Here is a 16,235-nt window from a genome sequence, read left to right as displayed (position 1 = left end):
GACTAAGGGGTATGCATGTTGTCCTTTGGTCAGCTGCAATCTGGGTCATGGGAGTCTGGCTGGGTCTGGGCAAGGCTCATCGGATATTCCCTGCATAAAAAGAAATGGCTTAGTGAGCTATGTCACTGAACTCATTCACAGGTGTAGCAGGTAAGGGGGCCTGACTTGGTGGCTTATTTTAGAAAGCAGCCATCGGCCTGATCTGTATACAACTCATATCGAATAACCATGCAGATGGCTTGCTAAACTGTCTCCTATTGGTTACACACACCATCATCGTCACTGCCGTCAGCATCTCCCCATCATTCATCGATAAATGCCCTCAAGCTTATGGCACATTGTCAATTTAACTCAGTGTCAGGAGTCTGCTGCTCAGGGGCTCCATGATGGCACTGAATGGATCTTAAAAATCTTAATTTCTGTAGCACCCAGCAGAGCGCCTGACATTTAGATTTCAGTAAATGTTGGATGGTTGGATGGGTGGATGAATGAGAGTGTGGGTGAGTGAATGAATGAGATACTCCCTGCCCTCCTGCCTGACTGTGCTGGCCCCAGGCCTGCTCAGCTGCAGAAACACGCAGGTTCATCCTCCTGACTTAACCAGGCTGTGTGCAAGGAGCCCAGTCACACCTGCAGTGGAATCCAGGGTGAGCTCTGCTGCTCCCAGTGGGTTGTCTGGAGGGGGAAGCAGTGGATGGTCTGGAGTCCCCATGGATCCTGAACTGCAGCCCCTCTCCTTATCCATTCTACATGCTTCCTCCAGCCAAGCCATTTCTGTATGACTTCATGCCTGCCTCAGTTTCCTGAATGTCTGCCAGTCCCCTGCAAGGACTGGGGCTTGCCTTGAATCCCTGCCTGCATTTTTAGAATCTTCACCCCTCCTGGCTCCCCCTAGCTCCCTCTTTCAAGGACTGAACCCTCTCCTCCATTATTCCAGCTGCTGGCTGAGCCCTCTGGAACCACCTTGCCCCTGCCCTCTAGGCAGCATGTCAGATCTATCAGACATAAACACTTCCAGCCCAAGTCTGCCATATTCCTGCAGGTCTCGGCACTGGGACTGACTGTCACCCTCTGCCTGCCAAGTTGGGCACCCAAGATACTAGCCTCTTCCCCTATTTGGAGTCCAGGGGAGTGGAGGTCCAGCCACTCCCCTTTGGTCAGTGACTCACTGAGGCATCAGCCCACCTAGGTATGGAGCCTACATAGCTCAGGGCATCCCCTTTTCATCATTAGTCTCCTTCCTGAGCCTCCCTCTGAGCCTGGCAGGGTCTGATATCCTTCCTTCTTCTGCTCAGTCTGGGTCAAGCCTGCTGCCCACTTCCTTGGCCCTCTAGCATCCTGGGACCATAAACCATCCTCACCATCCATTTCCCCTCCTCCTCACAGCAGCTTTGGACCAGACCTCTCTGCACCATTAGCCATTTCAGACAAGAATCTGATCTGCCAACATCTAATGTATTCAACTAATCTGCTCACAGGTGCTTTTGGCAAGCCCAGTGAGAAAACTTGCTTTAAATATTTTAAGGAGCAGTTAATGTGTTAGTTATCAGCTCACCTTCTGGTGTCAGATGCTAGGGTTCAAATCCTGCCTCTGCCTTTTTCTAGCTGTCATTACCTTTCTAGGGGAAGATAATACACCTCTCTGGGGACTGGTTTCCACATCTATAAAACAGGGACAATAACGGTGGCTGCTCTTAGGGGTTCTGTGAGAAAAAAGTGAGTCAATATACGTAAAATGTTACAAAGAAGATCTAACGCACAGTAAGTACTCCATCAGTGTTTGCTATTATATCGTATACACAGATTATGGGCAAAGAACTGTTTAGTCATTCACTTATTCAGTTCAGTTCAGTTCAGTCGCTCAGTCATGTCTGATTCTTTGCAACCCCATAAACCACAGCACGCCAGGCCTCCCTGTCCATCACCAACTCCCAGAGTTCACTCAAACTCATGTCCATTGAGTCAGTGATGCCATCTAAGCATCTCATCCTCTGGTCCCCTTCTCCTCCTGCCCTCGATCTTTCCCAGCATCAGGGTCTTTTCAAATGAGTCAGCTCTTCGCATCAGGTGGCCAAAGGACTGGAGTTTCAGTGACAGCATCAGTCGTTCCAATGAATACCCAGGGCTGATCTCCTTTAGGATGGACTGGGTGGATCTCCTTGCAGTCCAAGGGACTCTCAAGACTCTTCTCCAACACCACAGTTCAAAAGCATCAATTCTTCAGTGCTCAACTTTCTTTATAGTCCAGCTCTCACATCCATACATGACTACTGGAAAAACCATAGCCTTGACTAGATGGACTTTTGTTGACAAAGTAATATCTCTGCTTTTTAATATGCTGTCTAGGTTGGTCATAACTTTCCTTCCAAGGAGTAAGCGTCTTTTAATTTCATGGCTGCAGTCACCATCTGCAGTGATTTTGGAGCCCCCAAAATAAAATCAGCCACTGTTTCCACTGGTTTTAAGAACCTACTATGTGTAGGGCCCTATGAAGCATCAAAGATGGCTGAGAAACTTCTGGAGCTCCCAGTATGAAGGCAAGCAGACTCAGACCATTCAAAGGGGTGAGTGTGGGTGTCTGTAAGCTGGGTGAATGGAGGCAAGTGTACCAGCCCACCCGGAGTGTTGCACAAGGGGCTGTTGCATGGATTGTGATGGGAAATCTCAGTTATGTCCTGTCCTCCAGGCATCTTTGAAGGTAGTGGGTTCCCTGAGTCTGTGACAGGAGGTTGGGCTGGATAGGGAAGCAACTCTCAGCTGTGTACACATGAAACAGTGTCCCCAGGGCTCCAGGCCCCTCCTCAGCCCCTGTGAGCATGTCATGGTACCTCAAGCAACATGGCATCCTGCTTGGCAGGGGCCAGAGGGAATAATCTCACAAAGATGTTGGTGTCACTCATAGGAGTTTAGAGATGGAGCCTCCTGGGCTAGTGCCCACCTGGTGTGGGGATCTCTGCTAGCCCAGTATGGAGCTCCTCTCTTCGTCAAGATTTTCTTCTGAGGGATACAGACAGGTGCTTCTCCATCTTTGCTCTCACTCAGTCCCAACCCTGAAAAGGGCTTCCTGTATCTGCTACTCATCATCTCTGTTGAAGCTTCAGGCCTTAGAGGTTGTTTGTGTTTTTATTCTCAGAAGTTTGGGGAACACTATGACTACTGTTTGCCCCTCCATTCTATTCCTGGTTTAAATCTGGCCCATTTCCAGAGTTTGCCTTTCCCTGGCCATTTTTTTATGTCTTGAGTCAGTTCACTTCTCTTTCACCTCCCACCCGCCCCCCGCCCATCCTGAGATCCCATTCATGGTCTGGTTGACTTTCAAGAAGGCTTCCAAAAGAGCCTTAGAAAGTTGACCCAACCTTAGAGCTGATTTCAGTCACCAAGCAAAGTGGCCTTAACTACCAGTGCTAAATTGCTACCTCCATTTATGGGGAAAATATGGGATGTTAGACCACCCACATAAGCAAACAGAAAGAAGATGTCTCCAGAGAGCTCACAAACACTCAAGTGTTTCCTTATCCTGAGATCTCCCTGAGAGATATGACATCTGGTAGCAAACAGTGAAAGCCTGCAATCACCGCACTGTCAGCACAAGAAGCCTGTGCGCAAGGGAGTGTGTGCATGTCAAGTTGCTTCAGTCGCGTCCAGCTCTTTGTGACCCCATGGACTGTACCCCTTCAGGCTCCTCTGTCCAGTATTCTCCAGGCAAGAATACCAGAGTGGGTTGCCATGCTTTCCTCCAGGGGATCTTCCCAATTCAGGGATCAAGTGCTCATCTCTTACATCTCCTGCATTGGCAGGTGCGTTCGTGATCACTAGAGCCACCTGGGAAGCCTCAAGGTCAAGGGTAGACCACCCTTCCCAGAAGTTCCATAGTGCGAGGAGGAGGAGAGGAAGGTGATGTTTTAATAAATAAATTTAAAGAAGGTTTTCTTTGTTTGGGGAGATTAGAGCCTGTCTAGAGACTGAGGGCCAGCATACAGGGGAGAGGGAAGATGCGTGGGTGGGGCTGGGGGTGATCAAGGCATGAGCTTCCTCATGGTGGGGGATGGGACCCAGGGTGCACGTGCTTAAGGCCCGCTCTGCAGAGGGGAAGGGAAGGCAGGCCTTCCCTGCTAATAAAAAGCCCTATTTATGTAGAACTCACTGGGCCCCAGACACCATGCTGGGAACTTCACACAGACTGTGCCCTTTCATGCCTCAGACAGGCCCTGTCATGTTCTCATTTTCCAAGTGAAAAAATCAAATGTCAAGGAGGTTAAGTGACTCTCCTCAAGGCCCCAGAGCTAAAAAGTGACACAGCCGGTAGCTTTAGAGTCTGTGTTCCCAACACTGCTTTACACTTGTTTACGTGTTGTGCTTCTTACCCAAAAGTGATCGTCGTGGCTTACATTCCCCAGTACATGCGCTGTGCTAGACTCTGTTCTGTGTGTGCTGACTGCTCATGCACTGCTCAGGTGCCCTATAAGGTGGAGGATACTACTGCTACCCCATTTTGCAATGACTTGAATCACCTAAGGTCACATAGCTGGTAAGAGGCAGAACCTGCTCTTGACTTTGGTGGACAGAACCCAGAGCCCAACACTGACCCATGATTCACTCACTGCCCTTTATTTTCAAAAGGAGAGCGTAGTGTGAAGATGGGAGCAGAGGTGGGGTGCTCCTATCTAGTGGCCTTGCTGTTGCCTTGAAGATGGAGGTGAGATAATCTGTTGGAGATATGGGCTTGGGGAGATAGGCTAAGGGGGAATGGAGCTGGTAAGAATTCAACAGCATGAATGAGACATAGAGAACCCACTGCAGAAGTTGAGTAGGGCTAAGGGACAAAACAAAGGAAGACCCAATTGAAATTTCCCTGACAACTATCATAGCTTGAGGTTCCCTTCAAGGTGAACCAAGATGATGGGCCTGAGTTGGAGCTCATGTGGTCCTGAGTCTCAGACAGTGAGAGCTGGTGAGCCTCCTGGAGGCCCCAACTTAGGGTTGAGAGCATCTGATGGGTAAAAGAGGCTCCACACCAAGAAGAGACTGCTATGGACTGAATGTTTGTGCACCTCCATCCTGTTCATACGTTGAAGTCTTAATTCCCAATGTGATGGTATCTGGAGGCGGGGCCTTTGGGAGGTAATTAGGTCACGAGGATGCACCCCTTGTGAATGGGGTTAGTGCCCATATAAGAAGATGACCCTAGAGGGACGATCTATCCCACAACCAGAAATGAGTAGTCTGCAGACAGGAGGAGGGCACTCACCAGAACCCTGACATGCTGGCACCCTCATCTTGGACTCTCAGGCTGCAGAACTGTAAGAAATAACTAATTTTCATTTAAGTCACTCAGCCTGCGGTATTTGTTATAGCAGCCCAGGTTGACTAAGACAAGACCCTGTGGAATACAGGAGGCTAGTAGTTCAGGAAGGAAGCCCCCTTCAGGAGCATTAACAGCAGAGCCACTGAGGGATGTTTATGTTGGCACGAATGACCATTTGTCACCTCCAACCTCAGGGAACCACCTGGGCAGACTTCTCAATGAGAAGAGTCCTGGCACTCTGAAACTGAATGCTCAGTATGACACGTTCATAATCTTTAAACTCTTAGGAGCAAAAACTGACACGTCAGGAAAGGCCCAGGAAGTCAGAGGACTGTGGCCCCTCTCCCGTGTCCCAGTCCAGTCTGTCTGGGCTCTTTTTGCAGGGACTGCCACTGGCTCCTGGCCTTGATTGGTGCCCCTCTTGGTATCGCTCTCTCCAGCGATTTCTTCTCTTTGGCCTTGGTGGCTCTGTGGCTCCCGTTTCTGTTTTCATAAACTGAATCTGGTTCAGAACTGGCCACTTCTCATGTGGGCGTGGTTCACCCACGCTGGGGCTCTGCACATGTTTTGCACTGGTCATTGCCCTTGAAACTCACTCCCATTGGTGTCCAGTGTCCAAAGAGAAACAAGGCAGTGAGGGTGCCAAGAGCGCCTTGGGCAAAGTTTGAGCCGATAAGACGCAGCCTGTGGACATGCTCTGTGGACAGACGTGGACATATGTGAGGACAGCGGTCTTTTATTCATAGCTGTCCCCTCAGGTGAGAGCCTCGGGGGTCTTGCCCGTTGGAAGGAGAGCAGAGCTCAGCTACATTCTTGACAGGCACCTCAGATGTAATAGCCAGAGGAAGCCGTGCTCAGGGATGCATCCGGAGAGCCCAGGGGACTCATTAGAACATCATCTTGCTCTGATAAATTGCTAGTTAAAAGTTCACCTGGAGGGACTTGTATTGCACCCCACTGAGAATCCCTACCTCCTGCTAGAAGTGCACACAGGGAAGGAAGGATTGAATAGATGTATAAATGGCTGAACCTTCTAAGTGTTAATTCTAGCCTCACATAATCGTGCTCTTTGGACCTATGGAAGCCCAACCCCATGCTGACTGAGTAGCAATCATAGGAATCACATCTGGGCAGAATAAGGGGACAAACAAACATTGTCATGAAAGTTGTTGTTTAGTTGCTAAGTCGTGTCTGACTCTTTCGTGACCCCAGGGGCTGTAGCCTGCCAGGCTCCTCTGTCCATGGAATTTCCCAGGCAAGAATATTGGAGTGGGTTGCCATTTCTTTCTCCGGGGGATCTTTTTGACCCAGGGATTGAAACTTCATCTGCTGCTTTGCAGGCATATTCTTTACTGCTAAGTCACCAGGGAGACCCGCTGTCATGAATAACAATAGTAATAAGTATAGTAGCAGTAATTTATGGAGCTTCTGTTTGCCAGGCTCTGTGTTGAGCACCTGTGCAGGCTGACTCACCGTTCTAAGATAGCCAGGTCCTAATCCCTGGAACCTGTGAACGTCAACTTATGTGGAAAAGCGACTTTGCAGATGTGACAAAATTATGAATCTTGAAATGGGGAGATTATCTTGGATTGTCCGGGTGAGCCCTAAGTGCAGTCCCAAGTTTAGGAAGGCAGAGAGAGGTTTGGCACAGAAGGGAAGGAAGTATGACAAGCAGAGATTGGAGTGATGTGGCCACAAGCCAAGGAATGGTAACAACCACCAGAGGAAGAGGACTAGATTCCTCTAGTGACAAGAGGAAAGGGCTGGATTATCCTCTGTGGCTCCCAGAAAGAACCAACTTTGATGACCCCCTTGACTCAGCTCTGAGAGATTTGCTTCAGGCTTCTGGACTCCGGGACTGTAAGAGAATGAATTTCTGTTGTTGTAAGGCACTAATTTGGGGGTTATTGGTCATAGTAGCAACGGGAAGCGAATGAAGTACCTTATACACCTTAGCTCATTTAATCCTCATCCATCCTATGAAGTAGGTGCTATTATGATCTCTATTCATGGATGAGGAAACCATGGCTCAGAGGGACAGCTGGCTCGCACAAGGGCACAGAGCCAGCAAGTAGCAGGAAATTAAACTCAAGTCTTATCTCTTGAGCTCATGTTCTTCACCACAAATCTCTGTGATTTGCAGCTGCAACTCAACATCAACCTTGGCAAAGGTAGGAAGGAACAGGAAAGCTTCTGCAAGGCTGGACTAAAAATCATGGCAGGACTAAAAATTGTGACTGAGGCTACTTAGTGGAGGTCCTGGGGAATGGCCACTGTCATGAAAGAATTCACTAGAAAGGAGGGAGGAGGAGCAGTTATGGGCGTCATAATCGGGATGTTGCAAGGGGGTGGGGAGAAGTGTGTGGGAGTTAGGTTCTCAGGTACATGTGGTAGGAGCTCAGCCATGGGGAAGCAGAGGCAGTTGGAGGGGCGTGCAGGCAGTGAGGCCACACGTAGAAGTGCTGATCTGGAGTTTGCTACGCCTTATAGAGGTGCCAAATATAAAGATCTCAGTGGCATCTCAGTCATGATTGAGCTAGTGATAAAGGTGTTATTCCCTGGGAGAGTCCATCATGAGATGGGATGGGCATACGTGTGACTGTAGCCTTCCAAGTCAGACAGGTAGAGAGCTCCTCCTCCAGAGGGGGCATTACCCGGCCCCTGCCTGAAGGGTGAAGGAGGTCAGATGCCAGATCCAAGCACTTGGTAAGGGAGCGAGCAGGCAAGGGCTGGGTGAGGTGTCAGGGCCTCAGCCATGTTTGTGGGGCTGGGAACAGGGCTCTGGTGGCAAGGAAACCAGCGCTGATCAGCAAACCAAGGCTAAACCCAGGTACTTGGACCAAATTCCCTCTGCAGGGCCTGGGGAGGCTGTGACTCAGTTGGCAAGGCAGATGCACGGGGCTTTTCTCACCCCACCAGACTCCTCGAGTACCCAGCCAAGTTCAGCAGCAAGCTCAGCCTGCCAGGAAGGGGCAGAAGCTGAGGTTTCTCATGGGTTCCTAGCTGTGCTCAAGACCAACTCAGAAGAGTCTGCTGCAAACAAGTAGGCAGGGAGAGGGTGGGCAGGTACCAGGCTGGCAACAGAGTCCCCTCAGTGGGAACTCCTGGGTGTAACCATTTAGGAAGGTCCAGGGTGCTGCTCCTCAAAGTGTGCTCCCCAGATGGGCAGTCTCAACACCACCTGGAAATTTGTTAACAAATGTAAATCCTCAGGCCCCACCCACACTTACTGGATCAGACACTCTGGAGCAGCAGCCCAGCAATCTGTGGTTTAACACACCCTCCAGATGACGCTGATCCATGCAGAAGTTTACCGACAACTGGCCTAGGCCACCAACTGGGACATCATTGGTTCTCCTAGGAAGACTGGGGTCATAACCCAATCCTATGCATTTTCTTCTCTTCCCACCCCCATCTCATGCTGCACAAGTGGCAGATTTTCCAAAGATGTTAACAGCTGTATCCAAAGCAATCCTCTGAGTGAAAGGAGCCTTTTCCCCCTCCTTTCTGGGATGTGAGTTCCTATCAGCAGATGAGTATCTCCTTTTACTGGGGCTTTTGAATTATACAGACTGTGGGAGGAGTTCAGGGGATCAGATATTAACTAGACCTTGAAATATATTTTTTCCAAGTGGATGTGTAGTCTTTATTTAAATAGAAAGCATTTCTGGCTAAATTTGGTGGCTCATTTGTAGGAAAACCAGCAAAAAATTTGACTTCTGGGAGTCTTGATGATTTAAGCCATGTTAATATTAGCAACAGTTTGAATCACAGGGAGAAAATCGACAGATTCATTCTCTTGGGGGCAGGGAGGAGAGGGAGCTCCCAGCTGAGCCAAGAATCTGCAAGTGCATGTCTGGCTGATTAATGGCATCAGACCTTGGCTCCCTCTCTAGCGGTCCAGCCAGTGGCCTCAGGGAGCCCTGCAGCACTGGGTTTGTGTGAAGCAGCTCCAGAGGGTTGGGGACAGGATGTAGTGGGGTGGGGGAATCAGAGAAGAGAGCGAGGTGAAAAACCACCCCCGTGTTCCCTCCCCAGCCCAGCAGCTAGCGTGCAGCTCTCTGCCATGAAAAAATGATGACTTGACTTCATTAAAGCCTTGTCATCTTTCCCCTACCGACAGCTTGAAAAGAGTGCCTTGCCTGAGCAGAATGGGATTCCAGAGCCCACTGTTTCTGAAAGTTTCAGAAAGAAAAATCTTTCTGCTCTTGTTAAGCAAATGCTGATTACGAAAATGAAGGGGCAGCTGAAAATTTCCTTCGAGTTTAGGCAGTTCTGGGGTCCATATAACAGCTACAGTGGGCTTACGTAGGTCCAGCCCAAGGGAATGCCTTGCCGTCAGGCCCCTCCTCTGCCCTAGACAATCAGTGGAGGGTCCCTGGGCATGGTCACTGTCGTAACGCCCAAGAACCCTCCACTATGTCATAACCAGTAGATGCTCGGCCTCTGGCTGTCTTGGCATCTCAGCTTTCTGAAACCCGGCCCTGTCCAGCCTGTTGTGATCTGATTTCCCTCCAGTCCATGTGGTTCAAGCCATTGATATCCAATGAGCACCTAAAAGACCCCAGGGTGGGCACACTCCACATGTGATCCCTTGATGCCCTGTTTGAAGATGGTATCACTAGCTCTGTTTTGCAGAAGCAGGGGTGGGGAGAGGAGGAAGTGAGGTCATTTGTTTAAGGTGACCCACTCATGGGGCTGGGGGTAGAGTCCAGACAAGAATCCCATGGGCCTGTAGGTCATTGAGACAGGAAAGCTCAGAGTTCTGCCTTGAGCTTAACCCTAGAGAGATCTAGTGCCTTGCTGATGACCAGTTGGTGATTAACAGGGGAGCTGAAACAGAACCCAAACCTCCATGTGCATAACCTGGTAATCTTCCCATTCATTCATTCATTTAAAAATTTATCTCAGTTTTAAAAACTGATAAAATCATTTATCTCAGTTTCTAAAAAAGTTAATAATATATGTATGTGGTTAAAAACAATCAAATAATGACAAAAGGCTTATAAAGAATAAGAGCAGTCCTTGACCGGTATACCCCACAATCTCCCTAAAGGAGATAATTTTAAACTATTTTAGGTTTTTCTTTTTTTGGTATTGACTTTAATTCTGTACCTCTACATATATGTCTATACTCTATTTCTTGATTTGTTTCTTGATTTGTGAAATGGGAGAATGTAGCTTTCTTACAACAGCCCTCCCCATCTGGCTGCACCTCACCCCATCATCCCATTTAGTCCTATTCTCATTTTTACTTCAATATGTAACTATACTGAAGTAAAAATATACTTGAATATATTAAAATATATTCAAATATATTTTATATTTAATATAAAATATTTTATATTATTTATAAAAATATAATTAATAAAATTATAATTAATTTTATATTAATTTACTTTTAATATATTAAAATACACTTGAAATATAGTTGCATTTCCCTTCTTGAACAGACTTTGTTTTTCCTTAGAGTTAACACATGCCTAGTTATTTCACTTGCATGTTTTTCTACATACATGTCTTGAAAGTTTTTCTTGAATCAAGTAGATCTATCATTATTCTAACATTAGTTTTGCAAAAACTCCATCATATCTTACATTTTATCATTTTCCCCTCTTTTTGCTCCGGGAGACCTCCAGTGCCAATTCTTTCCTCTCACTTCTGATTTTCCTGGTTAATCTATGGACTTCCTGAACAGCTCTTTGCAGGGACTTTTTTGCCCCAGTCCTGAAGTGGATCCGCTGCTTCTGGATCCTTTGTCATCCTCTCTCTTGGATTACTCTCTAGGTTTGCTGGAGCACATCTTCTAGTAGCTTTTGAAAGAAGAATACATAGAAGTCATTTTCTCTGAGTTCTTCTGTTTGAAAATATTTTAATTTTATCCCCGTACAATTTCCATTTTGGCTGAATATAAATTTCAAGGCTGTAAATACGATTTTATTTCGAAATGTCACAGCACTCATTGCTTCATTGTCATCTAGCTTCCAGTTCTGTTCCTGGGAAGTTAAATGCCGTTCTGATTATTTTTCTTTTGCACATAACATTATTTTTCTCCTTGGAATCTTTTAAGATCTCTTCTTTATCCCTGATGTTCTGAAAGCTGATACAAGTTCTGAAGTAGAAGATGAAGTCTTATTCCAGAAAATATCCTTAAATCTGTTCTCTGACTTTCCTTCCTCTCTTTTCTGCTCTGTTATTTTTGTTTTTTTTTTTCCTGTTTGTTGGACTTTGGATTTCTCAGTGGGTTATCTAAGATTGTGGGATTTTCTTCCATATTTTCCACCACTAGCTTTTTGTCTGCTTCCTAGGTCACTTTTCACTTTCGTGCATTGGAGAAGGAAATGGCAACCCATTCCAGCGTTCTTGCCTGGAGAATCCCAGGGATGGGGGAGCCTGGTGGGCTGCCATCTATGGGGTTGCACAGAGTTAGACACGACTGAAGCGACTTAGCAGCAGCAGCAGCAGATTTCATTATCTTCATCCTCCAAATATTTTATTCTATTGTTTTATTTTTTCTCTCTTATTCTTACTTTCTAATATTCCTTGTTTTCTTATTTTCTGAAGAAGCATTCTTTGTTAATGGAAGCGTTACCTTCTCTTACAACTTGGAGTGGATTCATTCAATGTTATTTTCAGGTTTTCTTCTTAATCCTGTGTTATCCTTTATTTTTTTTAGTTCTTGTTCTTCCTGTTTTGATATCGGTATTTTATTTTGTTTATTTTATTCTTTCTATGTTCTGTTTGAGTTTTTTTTTTTTTTCTCAAAATCTAGTGACCCTTTGTTGCCCATTCATGAATTAGGCACTAGATGACTGAAATTCCCGTACTGGAGGCTGGGGCAGTAGGTTTTGCTTTAGGGTGATCAGATGCCAAATGGACTATTTCATTTGAAGGGTTTCAAGTAACAATGTGTGACATCTTCTCTTTGGGGCCATTCTGTTCACTCAGAAAAGAACTTATCAATCTCTTGCCTGGCTGGCATAATCCTGGCTTCTAAAAAGTTGAACATTGGGCATGGGAGGGAGCCAGGGACTATCACCTTTCCATAGGCAGCTTTAAAAACTATTTCCTATTAGAGGTATAATTTATGCATAGTAAAATGTAAAAGAATTTTAGATTTAGTGAATTTTTATATTTCCACCACCTTGAAAATTTCTTCATGCCTCATTCTTATGCAGACAGTTAATTCCTATTTCTGGTCTTCTACTTGGCTCCCAGCTTCTCCTGTACCTGATGGTCCTGAATCCTGATCCTCTACCATTTTCCTTCTCCAAAGGATAATCCTTGTGCCCTCCAGGGGATAGCTGTAATTGACAGAGCCTTGAATTTTAGTGGTTTAAGTTGATGCTTTTGAACTGTATTGTTGGAGAAGACTTCTTGATTGAGAGTCCCTTGGACTGCAAGAGGATCCAACCAGTTCATCCTAAAGGAGATCAGTCCTGGGTGTTCATTGGAAGGAATGATGCTGAAGTTGAGACTCCAATACGTTGGCCACCTCATGTGAAGAGTTGACTCATTGGAAAAGACCCTGATGCTGGGAGGGATTGGGGGCAGGAGGAGAAGGGGATGACAGAGGATGAGATGGCTGGATGGCATCACCAACTTGATGGACATGAGTTTGGGTAAACTTGGGAGTTGATGATGGACAGGGAGGCCTGGCGTGCTGTGATTCATGGGGTCGCAAAGAGCTGGACACGACTGAGCGACTGAACTGAACTGAACTAAACTGAAGCAACAATATGAACCCAACTCTTTGGTTCATAAAGAGTTCAGAGACTCTTTGCTCTGCTCTTTTCATCGCATAATTCAAATAAACTGGTTTTCTTCACAACCACAGAATTATGCCAATAGGAATGAAGCTACACCTTTACTACTCAAAGTGTGGTCCTTGGCCCAGCAGCATCAGTGTCACCTAAAAGCTTGTCATAAATGCAGAATCCCAAGCCCTATCCGGGACCTACTGATTAGAATCTGCATTTTAATCAGAGCCCCCTCCCAAGAGAGTCACATGCACGTGAAAATTTGAAGAGCACCAGGTTACATACACTTCCAGATCCATATTCAGCTGAGAAAAGAGAGAGAAAATCCCTCTTGTATTTTTCTTCTCCCTGATTGGATCAACTTGGGCCATGAGCCCCTTAGTCTAGAGTCCACATGAACTGTTGCATACTTGCTTGATCTGGGGTCTTCCCCTAAGCACATATGATGTAGAGGAGGGGTTCACACTATAATAAGACAGTGTTCTTCTAGGACGGAGGGAGATGGACAGTCTGCGCAATCCACTAGAGAGCTTGGTCACCCAGTTTATCGACCTGAATCTCGGCAGTCCTGAGCTGCATTCCTGCATGCCACAGAATATAGTGCCTTCTGGTTCTGAACGCTCAAGGGGCTCTGAAGCTTAGAAAGTCTTTCTTCTCCCTCATCTCATCAGTATCCATTCTGGAAGGTGTAATATTCTCCTCCTTGATAAAATACTTACCACAGTTCCCCTCCTGCTTTGCATCTTCTGAAAACTGTTGAGAATTCTTGTCTGTGACTGTTTTTCTCCCTGTTTTCTTTGTCCTTGAAAAAAAAAAAAAAGCCTCTTTATTCTTATTTTAGTGGAGCCAGGGGAAGTAGAAGAGATACACTTGGTGGTCAAGTCACTGTCTTCAGCTGAAAGAATTCAACATGCATGTTGTTGAAAGAGATACCATGATACACCACATTCTGCTCATTAAACTAAAGCAAGGGAGAATGCGTGTGTATTGGAGGTGGGGGGCGGGTGGTGAGGATAGGGTGGAGAAAGCATGGAAAGAGACAGAGAAACAAAGAGAAAGAGAGAACCAGGAGAACAGGAGAAGGTCTGAAGCTTACTTTGTAGGAAGTATGGAGTATTCCATGAGCAGAAGAGATGATATCCTTAAAGCTGGCAAACAGTCAGGGATGTCAGGTGCAGCTGGCATGTGCTGATCTCCCCACTGTAAGAAGAAACCAGGCAGAGTTTGGCATACTACCTAGCCATAGACCAGCAGACCAGAATCAGAGTGAGGAAGGGGCTTGGTTGCAAGTGGGGACCTGAGTACCCGGGCAGGACTCTGTTCAGTTCAGTTCAGTCACTTGGTCATGTCCAACTCTGTGCGACCCCATGAACTGCAGCATGCCAGACTTTCCTGTCCATCATGAAATCCCATAGTTTACTCAAACTTGTGTCCATTGAGTCAGTAATGCAATCCAACCATCTCATCCTCTGTCATCCCCTTCTCTTCCCGCCTTCTATCTTTCCCAGCATCAGGGTCTTTTCAAATGAGTCAGTCCTTCGCATCAGGTGGCCAAAGTATTGGGGTTTCAGCTTCAGCATCAGTACTCCCAATGAATATTCAGGACTAATTTCCTTTAGGATGGACTGGTTGGATCTTTTTGCAGTCCAAGGGACTCTCAAGAGTCTTCTCCAACACCACGGTTCAAAAGCATCAATTCTTCAGTGCTCAGTTTTCTTTATAGTCCAACTCTCACATCCATACATGACTGCTGGAAAAACCATAGCTTTGACTAGACAGATATTTGTTGGCAAAGTAATGTCTCTGCTTTTTAATATGCTGCCTAAGTTGGTCATAACTTTCCTTCCAAGAAACAAGCGTCTTTTAATTTCATGGCTGCAGTCACCAACTGCAGTGATTTTGGACCCCCCAAAATAAAGTCTCTCACTGTTTCCATTGTTTCCCGATCTATTTGCCATGAAGTGATGGGACTGGATGCCATGATCTTAGTTTTCTGAATGTTGAGTTTTAAGTCAACTTTTTCACTCTCCTCTTTCACTTTTAAGAAGTTCTTTAGCTCTTCTTTGCTTTCTGCCATAAGGGTGGTGTCATCTGCATCAGTTCAGTTCAGTTCCGTTCAGTCGCTCAGTCGTGTCCAACTCTTTGCGACCCCATGACTCGCAGCATGCCAGGCCTCCCTGTCCATCACCAACTCCCGGAATTCACTCAGACTCACGTCCATCGAGTCCGTGATGCCATCCAGCCATCTCATCCTCGGTCGTCCCCTTCTCCTCCTGCCCCCAATCCCTCCCAGCATCAGAGTCTTTTCCAATGAGTCAACTCTTCACATGAGGTGGCCAAAGTACTGGAGCTTCAGCTTTAGCATCATTCCTTCCAAAGAAATCCCAGGGTTGATCTCCTTCAGAATGGACTGGTTGGATCTCCTTGCAGTCCAAGGGACTCTCAAGAGTCTTCTCCAACACCACAGTTCAAACGCATTAATTCTTCAGTGCTCAGCTTGCTTCACAGTCCAACTCTCACATCCATACATGACCACTGGAAAAATCATAGCCTTGACTAGATGGACCTTAGTCGGCAAAGTAATGCCTCTGCTTTTGAATATACTATCTAGGTTGGTCATAACTTTTCTTCCAAGGAGTAAGCATCTTTTAATTTCATGGCTGCAGTCACCATCTGCAGTGATTTTGGAGCCCCAAAAAATAAAGCCTGACACTGTTTCTACTGTTTCCCCACCTATTTCCCATGAAGTGATGGGACCAGATGCCATTATCTTCATTTTCTGAATGTTGAGCTTTAAGCCAACTTTTTCACTCTCCTCTTTCACTTTCATCAAGAGGCTTTTTAGCTCCTCTTCACTTTCTGCCATAAGGGTGATGTCATCTGCATATCTGAGGTTATTGATATTTCTCCCAGCAATCTTGATTCCAGCTTGTGTTTCTTCCCATCCAGCATTTCTCATGATGTACTCTGCATAGAAGTTAAATAAGCAGGGTGACAAGATACAGCCTTGATGTACTCCTTTTCCTGTTTGGAACTAGTCTGTTGTTCCATGTCCAGTTCTAACTGTTGCTTCCTGACCTGCCTACAGATTTCTCAGGAGGCAGGTCAGGTGGTCTGGTATTCCCATCTCTTTCAGAATTTTCCACAGTTGATTGTGATCCACACAGTCA

This window comes from Ovis aries, chromosome 1, assembly GCF_016772045.2.
Source record: "Ovis aries strain OAR_USU_Benz2616 breed Rambouillet chromosome 1, ARS-UI_Ramb_v3.0, whole genome shotgun sequence".
NCBI classification, from domain to species: domain Eukaryota; kingdom Metazoa; phylum Chordata; class Mammalia; order Artiodactyla; family Bovidae; genus Ovis; species Ovis aries.
Note: the sequence above shows the minus strand (reverse complement) of the source record.